Here is a 12,004-nt window from a genome sequence, read left to right as displayed (position 1 = left end):
CTTTATAGAATCATAGAAAGTTTTGGGTCGGAAGGGACCCCTAGAGGTCATCTAGTCCAACCCCCCCGCAGCAAGCAGGGACACGGCTAACTAGATCAGGTTGCTCAGAGCCCTGTTCAGCCTGGTCTTGAATGTTTCCAGGGATGGGGCCTCCACTACCTCTCTGGGCACTTTGCTAAGATTAATATGAATACAGAAAATCCATTAACCTTTAATTATATAAGCCATAGTTATTATATATATTATTTTGCATATATTCGGTTTATATTATATTATATACATTACATTATATATTACAGACCATGGACTTTTAGTCTGTTTGATGAGATAACAAAAATACTGCATAATGGATGAATGCCTGTATTTTGCTTTTTGTATATTTAAAGAAGGACAACTTTGAGAATACTACAATTCTCTGCTACTAAATATTTTCTGATTATTGAGAGTTCATTCTTTGAAGGAAAAGAACACTGACTGGAAGCCTATTCAAGTCAGGAAGAATAATTTGCTCCAATCTGTCTTGGGTATGTCCCATATGAGTCTACTTAAAATAAAAGTCAAATCAAATCAAATCAAATCTAGTAAATTTGCTGCTTTCATCTGATGCTATGTCATTCTTTGGGATATTACACATGAATGCCATCACTTTTCACAACATTCTCTGCACACTTTCCAAGTTTTCACTCTGGGAATTCTAAGGTTGACCACTATATAGAAACAGAGTGTAACATCAGTTATAGTAACAGCAATAGCAACAGTAGTATAACTATTACAATAGTAACAGTAGTAACATCAATGACCAGTAGAAACAAAAGCATCCTTTAAAATTGTATGTCAACAACAGAATATTAGTTCAACAAAGGTGTATTTATGATGAATTCGATCTGCATATAAAACCAGACCTGCATAATTGGCCCTAGACTCACTTTCCTCCCTAAGGCTCCTGAAGTCTTAACTAACACTACAGTGTCATATTCTAAAAAGCCACTTCTTGGGAAGCAAGGATAGCTCACAGTCCACAGCACCACATTGATCTAGGCTGACTTTTCTGATCTTAGGAAAAAAAACTCTACTGGCCTACGTCTTTTACTACTACTACTGATGACTGTGTCCCTTTAACACAAAGTTCTATTTTAAATGTCAGTATTGCCTGCCTAATGCATTTTGCTTTACTGCTCTCCATCTTCACGCTCGCTGCAAAATAGGTTAGCAACAGCTGAGACAAGTCTGTGTGGTATCTCCAAGCTACATTAAATCTGATCAAAAGACCCCAGGCGACATTTGTGACTTTTTCTACGATTGTACAGCCTACAAAGTGAAGAGATTACATCTTTGCCACACTTACCCTCTCTAATTCTATAAGCCATTGTCCTGTTGATTTTTGTATTATTTTTGTTTTCACAGTGTTTTGGTTTCGGCTGCCGCTGGCAACAAAAGCGCCACGCGGCCGCCCCTCCCCCCGCCGGGGTGCGGAGGAGAATGGAAAGAAAACAGGCAGAAACTGGTGGGTCGGGATAAGGGCAGTTTAACAGAACAGCAAACAGAGGGAACAGTAACAACAACGATACAGATAAGGAGAAAAAAACACGACAAAATCAGACCCGCTCTCTCGGACCGCACCAGCGCCGCACGCTCCCGAGCCGAGAGAGCGTTCCCACCGCGCCGCCCCCCCCAACCGGAACCCAGCGTGATGGCACATGGTATGGAATACCGGGCTCTGTTTGGCCAGGTGGGGTCAGCCCCCACTCCCCGGCTGTGCCCCTTCCTGGAGTCCGGTGAAAATTAACCCTGTCCTGGCCAAACCCAGGACACACAGGTTCATAAATAAAGCAGCAAAAAGCACTAGCATAAAAGGCAGTACTTACGTGTGAGAACGCCACTGCTGGGCAGCAGCAAGAGCAGCAAGAGCAGCAAGAGCTGCGCAGGGCCCATGGTGAGCCCTGAACCCTCTTGCTACTCTTTCTCTTCCTGTTTTTCCTTCTCTCCCCTTTTCACCTCTTCCCTACCGCCTCAGAGGGAGAATGAGCCTTCTGATTTAGGCCTCCATTTATATAGTCTGTAGCAAGCAGCTGAGGCAAACGGTTTAGAACCTCAGAGCAAACTGCCAAAGGTGAGAGTTCCAGATCCTCACAGTGCTCCAGACAATGTTCTGCTTTGGTTGCTAGGACTCACAGAATCACAGAATCACGGAATGTTCGGGGTTGGAAGGGACCTCTGTGGGTCATCTAGTCCAACCCGCCTGCCCAAGCAGGGTCACCTACGGCAGGCTGCAGAGGACCTTGTCCAGGCAGGTCTTGAATATCTCCAGAGAAGGAGACTCCACAACCTCCCTGGGCAGCCTGTTCCAGGGCTCCATCACCCTCAGAGGGAAGAAGTTCTTCCTCATGTTCAGACGGAACTTCCTCTGCTTCAGTTTGTGTCCATTGCCCTTGTCCTGTGGCTGGGCACCACTGAAAAGAGTTTGGCCCCATCCTCCTGACACCCACCCTTCAGATATTTATAAGCATTTATATTTATAAGCTGCCTCAATATGTCTTGTAATATGTAAGAATGATTTTACTTTGTAGTATGATTCTACAAGAGACTGTACAAAAAGATCATATTTTTGCCCATAGCATTTGATCCCTTTCTGCATTCAAACATCAAGAGGTTTTGACTGTTGCTTAAAATCTATTTATTTGCTCACTTCAGCACTGCAGATAAATAGAGCTCTGGAGTCCCCAGCACTCAGAGATTTCTTAGCTATCTCCCTGTTTTGCCTGTGTCTCTTCGCTGCCTTCAGATGGTTACATGGGCTCAAGCTGAGGCTGACCAACTGCATTAATGTGACATTGCACGGGCATAAACAAATTACAGAAGTTATGACTCAACCCGTAAGCATGCAGATAACATGAGTGCACCACTCTGCTGTGACAGGTTTATATTGCTGTATTATCTAGTCAAGGGACAGCATTTTTTTCACAGCAGGTGCCACAAAATGCCACACACTACTTTTATACGTTCAGTCATCAAGAAACCCCCATGCTTTCAGCTCACTGGAAGAAGTCAGCACCCACACGGAGTTAGACAACATAAAGGTTTTCTCTTGGAAGTGAAATAAAGACTTTGGAGATGGAACCATTCTGAAGCCTGGTGACTCTCTTGCAGGGCTTACATCTTTGCATCTTTTGCAGTCTATACCACAAAGACAAGCAGCGAGTATTGGTGCACATTTGAGAAGAGAAAGGACGACTGAAACATCAAACTTTACTCCCTGATGTTCTACACTGGAAGTAGCTCCAATCTTTGGTATATGCTGCATATCTGTAATCTGCACAGATTTGGTCCTGTTCTAAAAACCAAACACCTAAATGGCAGTTCTCCAGCTGTCTTTGGATCAAGCCATCTGAGGTCAGTGCTGTGTTACATGTTTCTTTTCCCTTAAGATTTTTTTTTTTCCTTTAGTCCACATTACTCAGAATTAGGACAGTTTGGGCCTTGGTGCTCACCATGGTAAGGCAGCACTGTTGAAGCACTAGGTACTACCAGAGACCACTAAGTTTGTTCACCATTCCCTTCAAAAAACCTAAATATCACTATTAAAAACTATTAAAAAACAACGATGAAATTATATTTAAAAAGGAACTATTTCTGGGCATTTCAAATCTTTTTTCTTAGGAGAACCTAGCAAGGGGAAAATTCCCTAAAATAGATAAAAATGTCATCAGCGTCTGGTAACTAGCCATTCCTGTAATGAAGTTTCATGGGTTGTTGAGGAAAATGCAGGGCTTTTACTAATGCTGATGAAACAAGCTAGCTGGAACTGTCATATAGTTAATGAATTTTGCCAGTTATGCCTTCTTTCGTTACTAAAAATCTTGCCATTGCTTTAGGATGTTCTGCATGTTCATACATTGGTACTACCTAAAACTGAAAAACAGAACATGCACAGATCATTTGCAGAACACAAAGAAAGTGCAGCTCATATGTGTAAAGAATGGTAGGGGTTGGAAGGGACCTCTGTGGGTCACCTAGTCCAGCCCTCCTGCTGAAGCAGGGTCACCTACAGCAGGCTGCAGAGGACCTTGTCCAGGTGGGTCTTGAATATCTCCAGAGAAGGAGACTCCACAACCAAAGAACAACTGACAAACTGAAGGTGTACTGCCTCCTCACATGTCCAGGAAGAAGTTACGTATTTGGGTGCATTACTGTACTCTAAATCACTGGAACAGCTGCATTTCCACTGGAACTGCAGCACTTGCTTGAGAAGTAGATGACCAAGTTTCCTGATCCGTCATCACGAGAGAAGGTTTGATCCTATGTATCAGTGTCCTACGTATAATGCTACACGTGATTCTAGTTGGGAGCAGCCTTTCTGATGAACCTGCACTACTATGTAGCCACAAACTGAAGTCTGTAGAGCCAGAAAATAGAACAAGCAAATCATGAAACAACTCCTGTGCATGTTGGGACATGTATCTGGGAGTACGAAGTCCTAGCTTCAGCTATGTATGTACTGCACATGTGGATTAAATGCAAACACAATACATATAGCAGGGACCAGGACTCAAGACTGAGTACAGGTATTGCTTACTTTCAGCTACTTAAACTCTCACTCATAAGCCATGGCACATCATACACATGAGTATATTGCTTATGATGAAAATAGATTTGATGGTCACAGTCACCCCTAGAACCCAGAAAAGCTAAGGAAACTGAGCACAGTAAATTAATGCCAGCATATAGCTGGGAGTCAGCAGAGGAAAGCATTTTTCATAGCTCCTATTCCGTAATGTGTGCTATGGTGTCCTGTATTTATGGTACATATGGCATGTCTTGGTGGTCTCCACAGTACTGTAGATCCCTTTCTTTTCAGTATGTGCGCACCTTTCTAACGTTTCTTCTGCTGCATTTAGGGACTGTCATATGAATACCACTAAACAGAAAACTCATCTAACAAACTTTAACTGAGCCTCTTAAACTAACAGGATTTGGGCTTTAAATTAGTTTCTTACCCATACTATGCATTAACATTTTATTTTTCGTAAAGTCTTTGTTGTAGGAGTTCTCCTGACATTCGAAGTCTAGATTTGATTCTAGAAAGAACAATTTATTTTATCAAATTTTGTCTTCAGACTTTGCTACACTTTTTTCCACAGCAGCACAGACAAAGCTGCATCAAGTCACTCATCTGAAACTGAACCCCCTCCTTCCTATGCTAGTCTTTTCCAGTGAGCAACTGGTTTTGCCGTGCCTGTTTTGGCAATGCCAACAAAGACTTTATAGAATCATAGAAAGTTTTGGGTCGGAAGGGACCCCTAGAGGTCATCTAGTCCAACCCCCCCGCAGCAAGCAGGGACACGGCTAACTAGATCAGGTTGCTCAGAGCCCTGTTCAGCCTGGTCTTGAATGTTTCCAGGGATGGGGCCTCCACTACCTCTCTGGGCACTTTGCTAAGATTAATATGAATACAGAAAATCCATTAACCTTTAATTATATAAGCCATAGTTATTATATATATTATTTTGCATATATTCGGTTTATATTATATTATATACATTACATTATATATTACAGACCATGGACTTTTAGTCTGTTTGATGAGATAACAAAAATACTGCATAATGGATGAATGCCTGTATTTTGCTTTTTGTATATTTAAAGAAGGACAACTTTGAGAATACTACAATTCTCTGCTACTAAATATTTTCTGATTATTGAGAGTTCATTCTTTGAAGGAAAAGAACACTGACTGGAAGCCTATTCAAGTCAGGAAGAATAATTTGCTCCAATCTGTCTTGGGTATGTCCCATATGAGTCTACTTAAAATAAAAGTCAAATCAAATCAAATCAAATCTAGTAAATTTGCTGCTTTCATCTGATGCTATGTCATTCTTTGGGATATTACACATGAATGCCATCACTTTTCACAACATTCTCTGCACACTTTCCAAGTTTTCACTCTGGGAATTCTAAGGTTGACCACTATATAGAAACAGAGTGTAACATCAGTTATAGTAACAGCAATAGCAACAGTAGTATAACTATTACAATAGTAACAGTAGTAACATCAATGACCAGTAGAAACAAAAGCATCCTTTAAAATTGTATGTCAACAACAGAATATTAGTTCAACAAAGGTGTATTTATGATGAATTCGATCTGCATATAAAACCAGACCTGCATAATTGGCCCTAGACTCACTTTCCTCCCTAAGGCTCCTGAAGTCTTAACTAACACTACAGTGTCATATTCTAAAAAGCCACTTCTTGGGAAGCAAGGATAGCTCACAGTCCACAGCACCACATTGATCTAGGCTGACTTTTCTGATCTTAGGAAAAAAAACTCTACTGGCCTACGTCTTTTACTACTACTACTGATGACTGTGTCCCTTTAACACAAAGTTCTATTTTAAATGTCAGTATTGCCTGCCTAATGCATTTTGCTTTACTGCTCTCCATCTTCACGCTCGCTGCAAAATAGGTTAGCAACAGCTGAGACAAGTCTGTGTGGTATCTCCAAGCTACATTAAATCTGATCAAAAGACCCCAGGCGACATTTGTGACTTTTTCTACGATTGTACAGCCTACAAAGTGAAGAGATTACATCTTTGCCACACTTACCCTCTCTAATTCTATAAGCCATTGTCCTGTTGATTTTTGTATTATTTTTGTTTTCACAGTGTTTTGGTTTCGGCTGCCGCTGGCAACAAAAGCGCCACGCGGCCGCCCCTCCCCCCGCCGGGGTGCGGAGGAGAATGGAAAGAAAACAGGCAGAAACTGGTGGGTCGGGATAAGGGCAGTTTAACAGAACAGCAAACAGAGGGAACAGTAACAACAACGATACAGATAAGGAGAAAAAAACACGACAAAATCAGACCCGCTCTCTCGGACCGCACCAGCGCCGCACGCTCCCGAGCCGAGAGAGCGTTCCCACCGCGCCGCCCCCCCCAACCGGAACCCAGCGTGATGGCACATGGTATGGAATACCGGGCTCTGTTTGGCCAGGTGGGGTCAGCCCCCACTCCCCGGCTGTGCCCCTTCCTGGAGTCCGGTGAAAATTAACCCTGTCCTGGCCAAACCCAGGACACACAGGTTCATAAATAAAGCAGCAAAAAGCACTAGCATAAAAGGCAGTACTTACGTGTGAGAACGCCACTGCTGGGCAGCAGCAAGAGCAGCAAGAGCAGCAAGAGCTGCGCAGGGCCCATGGTGAGCCCTGAACCCTCTTGCTACTCTTTCTCTTCCTGTTTTTCCTTCTCTCCCCTTTTCACCTCTTCCCTACCGCCTCAGAGGGAGAATGAGCCTTCTGATTTAGGCCTCCATTTATATAGTCTGTAGCAAGCAGCTGAGGCAAACGGTTTAGAACCTCAGAGCAAACTGCCAAAGGTGAGAGTTCCAGATCCTCGCAGTGCTCCAGACAATGTTCTGCTTTGGTTGCTAGGACTCACAGAATCACAGAATCACGGAATGTTCGGGGTTGGAAGGGACCTCTGTGGGTCATCTAGTCCAACCCGCCTGCCCAAGCAGGGTCACCTACGGCAGGCTGCAGAGGACCTTGTCCAGGCAGGTCTTGAATATCTCCAGAGAAGGAGACTCCACAACCTCCCTGGGCAGCCTGTTCCAGGGCTCCATCACCCTCAGAGGGAAGAAGTTCTTCCTCATGTTCAGACGGAACTTCCTCTGCTTCAGTTTGTGTCCATTGCCCTTGTCCTGTGGCTGGGCACCACTGAAAAGAGTTTGGCCCCATCCTCCTGACACCCACCCTTCAGATATTTATAAGCATTTATATTTATAAGCTGCCTCAATATGTCTTGTAATATGTAAGAATGATTTTACTTTGTAGTATGATTCTACAAGAGACTGTACAAAAAGATCATATTTTTGCCCATAGCATTTGATCCCTTTCTGCATTCAAACATCAAGAGGTTTTGACTGTTGCTTAAAATCTATTTATTTGCTCACTTCAGCACTGCAGATAAATAGAGCTCTGGAGTCCCCAGCACTCAGAGATTTCTTAGCTATCTCCCTGTTTTGCCTGTGTCTCTTCGCTGCCTTCAGATGGTTACATGGGCTCAAGCTGAGGCTGACCAACTGCATTAATGTGACATTGCACGGGCATAAACAAATTACAGAAGTTATGACTCAACCCGTAAGCATGCAGATAACATGAGTGCACCACTCTGCTGTGACAGGTTTATATTGCTGTATTATCTAGTCAAGGGACAGCATTTTTTTCACAGCAGGTGCCACAAAATGCCACACACTACTTTTATACGTTCAGTCATCAAGAAACCCCCATGCTTTCAGCTCACTGGAAGAAGTCAGCACCCACACGGAGTTAGACAACATAAAGGTTTTCTCTTGGAAGTGAAATAAAGACTTTGGAGATGGAACCATTCTGAAGCCTGGTGACTCTCTTGCAGGGCTTACATCTTTGCATCTTTTGCAGTCTATACCACAAAGACAAGCAGCGAGTATTGGTGCACATTTGAGAAGAGAAAGGACGACTGAAACATCAAACTTTACTCCCTGATGTTCTACACTGGAAGTAGCTCCAATCTTTGGTATATGCTGCATATCTGTAATCTGCACAGATTTGGTCCTGTTCTAAAAACCAAACACCTAAATGGCAGTTCTCCAGCTGTCTTTGGATCAAGCCATCTGAGGTCAGTGCTGTGTTACATGTTTCTTTTCCCTTAAGATTTTTTTTTTTCCTTTAGTCCACACTACTCAGAATTAGGACAGTTTGGGCCTTGGTGCTCACCATGGTAAGGCAGCACTGTTGAAGCACTAGGTACTACCAGAGACCACTAAGTTTGTTCACCATTCCCTTCAAAAAACCTAAATATCACTATTAAAAACTATTAAAAAACAACGATGAAATTATATTTAAAAAGGAACTATTTCTGGGCATTTCAAATCTTTTTTCTTAGGAGAACCTAGCAAGGGGAAAATTCCCTAAAATAGATAAAAATGTCATCAGCGTCTGGTAACTAGCCATTCCTGTAATGAAGTTTCATGGGTTGTTGAGGAAAATGCAGGGCTTTTACTAATGCTGATGAAACAAGCTAGCTGGAACTGTCATATAGTTAATGAATTTTGCCAGTTATGCCTTCTTTCGTTACTAAAAATCTTGCCATTGCTTTAGGATGTTCTGCATGTTCATACATTGGTACTACCTAAAACTGAAAAACAGAACATGCACAGATCATTTGCAGAACACAAAGAAAGTGCAGCTCATATGTGTAAAGAATGGTAGGGGTTGGAAGGGACCTCTGTGGGTCACCTAGTCCAGCCCTCCTGCTGAAGCAGGGTCACCTACAGCAGGCTGCAGAGGACCTTGTCCAGGTGGGTCTTGAATATCTCCAGAGAAGGAGACTCCACAACCAAAGAACAACTGATAAACTGAAGGTGTACTGCCTCCTCACATGTCCAGGAAGAAGTTACGTATTTGGGTGCATTACTGTACTCTAAATCACTGGAACAGCTGCATTTCCACTGGAACTGCAGCACTTGCTTGAGAAGTAGATGACCAAGTTTCCTGATCCGTCATCACGAGAGAAGGTTTGATCCTATGTATCAGTGTCCTACGTATAATGCTACACGTGATTCTAGTTGGGAGCAGCCTTTCTGATGAACCTGCACTACTATGTAGCCACAAATTGAAGTCTGTAGAGCCAGAAAATAGAACAAGCAAATCATGAAACAACTCCTGTGCATGTTGGGACATGTATCTGGGAGTACGAAGTCCTAGCTTCAGCTATGTATGTACTGCACATGTGGATTAAATGCAAACACAATACATATAGCAGGGACCAGGACTCAAGACTGAGTACAGGTATTGCTTACTTTCAGCTACTTAAACTCTCACTCATAAGCCATGGCACATCATACACATGAGTATATTGCTTATGATGAAAATAGATTTGATGGTCACAGTCACCCCTAGAACCCAGAAAAGCTAAGGAAACTGAGCACAGTAAATTAATGCCAGCATATAGCTGGGAGTCAGCAGAGGAAAGCATTTTTCATAGCTCCTATTCCGTAATGTGTGCTATGGTGTCCTGTATTTATGGTACATATGGCATGTCTTGGTGGTCTCCACAGTACTGTAGATCCCTTTCTTTTCAGTATGTGCGCACCTTTCTAACGTTTCTTCTGCTGCATTTAGGGACTGTCATATGAATACCACTAAACAGAAAACTCATCTAACAAACTTTAACTGAGCCTCTTAAACTAACAGGATTTGGGCTTTAAATTAGTTTCTTACCCATACTATGCATTAACATTTTATTTTTTGTAAAGTCTTTGTTGTAGGAGTTCTCCTGACATTCGAAGTCTAGATTTGATTCTAGAAAGAACAATTTATTTTATCAAATTTTGTCTTCAGACTTTCCTACACTTTTTTCCACAGCAGCACAGACAAAGCTGCATCAAGTCACTCATCTGAAACTGAACCCCCTCCTTCCTATGCTAGTCTTTTCCAGTGAGCAACTGGTTTTGCCGTGCCTGTTTTGGCAATGCCAACAAAGACTTTATAGAATCATAGAAAGTTTTGGGTCGGAAGGGACCCCTAGAGGTCATCTAGTCCAACCCCCCCGCAGCAAGCAGGGACACGGCTAACTAGATCAGGTTGCTCAGAGCCCTGTTCAGCCTGGTCTTGAATGTTTCCAGGGATGGGGCCTCCACTACCTCTCTGGGCACTTTGCTAAGATTAATATGAATACAGAAAATCCATTAACCTTTAATTATATAAGCCATAGTTATTATATATATTATTTTGCATATATTCGGTTTATATTATATTATATACATTACATTATATATTACAGACCATGGACTTTTAGTCTGTTTGATGAGATAACAAAAATACTGCATAATGGATGAATGCCTGTATTTTGCTTTTTGTATATTTAAAGAAGGACAACTTTGAGAATACTACAATTCTCTGCTACTAAATATTTTCTGATTATTGAGAGTTCATTCTTTGAAGGAAAAGAACACTGACTGGAAGCCTATTCAAGTCAGGAAGAATAATTTGCTCCAATCTGTCTTGGGTATGTCCCATATGAGTCTACTTAAAATAAAAGTCAAATCAAATCAAATCAAATCTAGTAAATTTGCTGCTTTCATCTGATGCTATGTCATTCTTTGGGATATTACACATGAATGCCATCACTTTTCACAACATTCTCTGCACACTTTCCAAGTTTTCACTCTGGGAATTCTAAGGTTGACCACTATATAGAAACAGAGTGTAACATCAGTTATAGTAACAGCAATAGCAACAGTAGTATAACTATTACAATAGTAACAGTAGTAACATCAATGACCAGTAGAAACAAAAGCATCCTTTAAAATTGTATGTCAACAACAGAATATTAGTTCAACAAAGGTGTATTTATGATGAATTCGATCTGCATATAAAACCAGACCTGCATAATTGGCCCTAGACTCACTTTCCTCCCTAAGGCTCCTGAAGTCTTAACTAACACTACAGTGTCATATTCTAAAAAGCCACTTCTTGGGAAGCAAGGATAGCTCACAGTCCACAGCACCACATTGATCTAGGCTGACTTTTCTGATCTTAGGAAAAAAAACTCTACTGGCCTACGTCTTTTACTACTACTACTGATGACTGTGTCCCTTTAACACAAAGTTCTATTTTAAATGTCAGTATTGCCTGCCTAATGCATTTTGCTTTACTGCTCTCCATCTTCACGCTCGCTGCAAAATAGGTTAGCAACAGCTGAGACAAGTCTGTGTGGTATCTCCAAGCTACATTAAATCTGATCAAAAGACCCCAGGCGACATTTGTGACTTTTTCTACGATTGTACAGCCTACAAAGTGAAGAGATTACATCTTTGCCACACTTACCCTCTCTAATTCTATAAGCCATTGTCCTGTTGATTTTTGTATTATTTTTGTTTTCACAGTGTTTTGGTTTCGGCTGCCGCTGGCAACAAAAGCGCCACGCGGCCGCCCCTCCCCCCGCCGGGGTGCGGAGGAGAATGGAAAGAAA

At 42.0% G+C, this 12,004-nt stretch overlaps 1 protein-coding gene across 1 annotated transcript in view; it reads right to left on the bottom strand.

The window, feature by feature from the left end:
• The window catches only part of LOC142364639 (apolipoprotein B-100-like), a 117,186-nt gene that overhangs the window by 31,552 nt on the left and 73,630 nt on the right, over positions 1 to 12,004 (bottom strand).

The sequence above is a fragment of the Opisthocomus hoazin genome, chromosome 2 (genome assembly GCF_030867145.1).
Source record: "Opisthocomus hoazin isolate bOpiHoa1 chromosome 2, bOpiHoa1.hap1, whole genome shotgun sequence".
Taxonomy (NCBI): domain Eukaryota; kingdom Metazoa; phylum Chordata; class Aves; order Opisthocomiformes; family Opisthocomidae; genus Opisthocomus; species Opisthocomus hoazin.
Note: the sequence above shows the minus strand (reverse complement) of the source record. Positions and strands in the feature narration are given on the sequence as shown.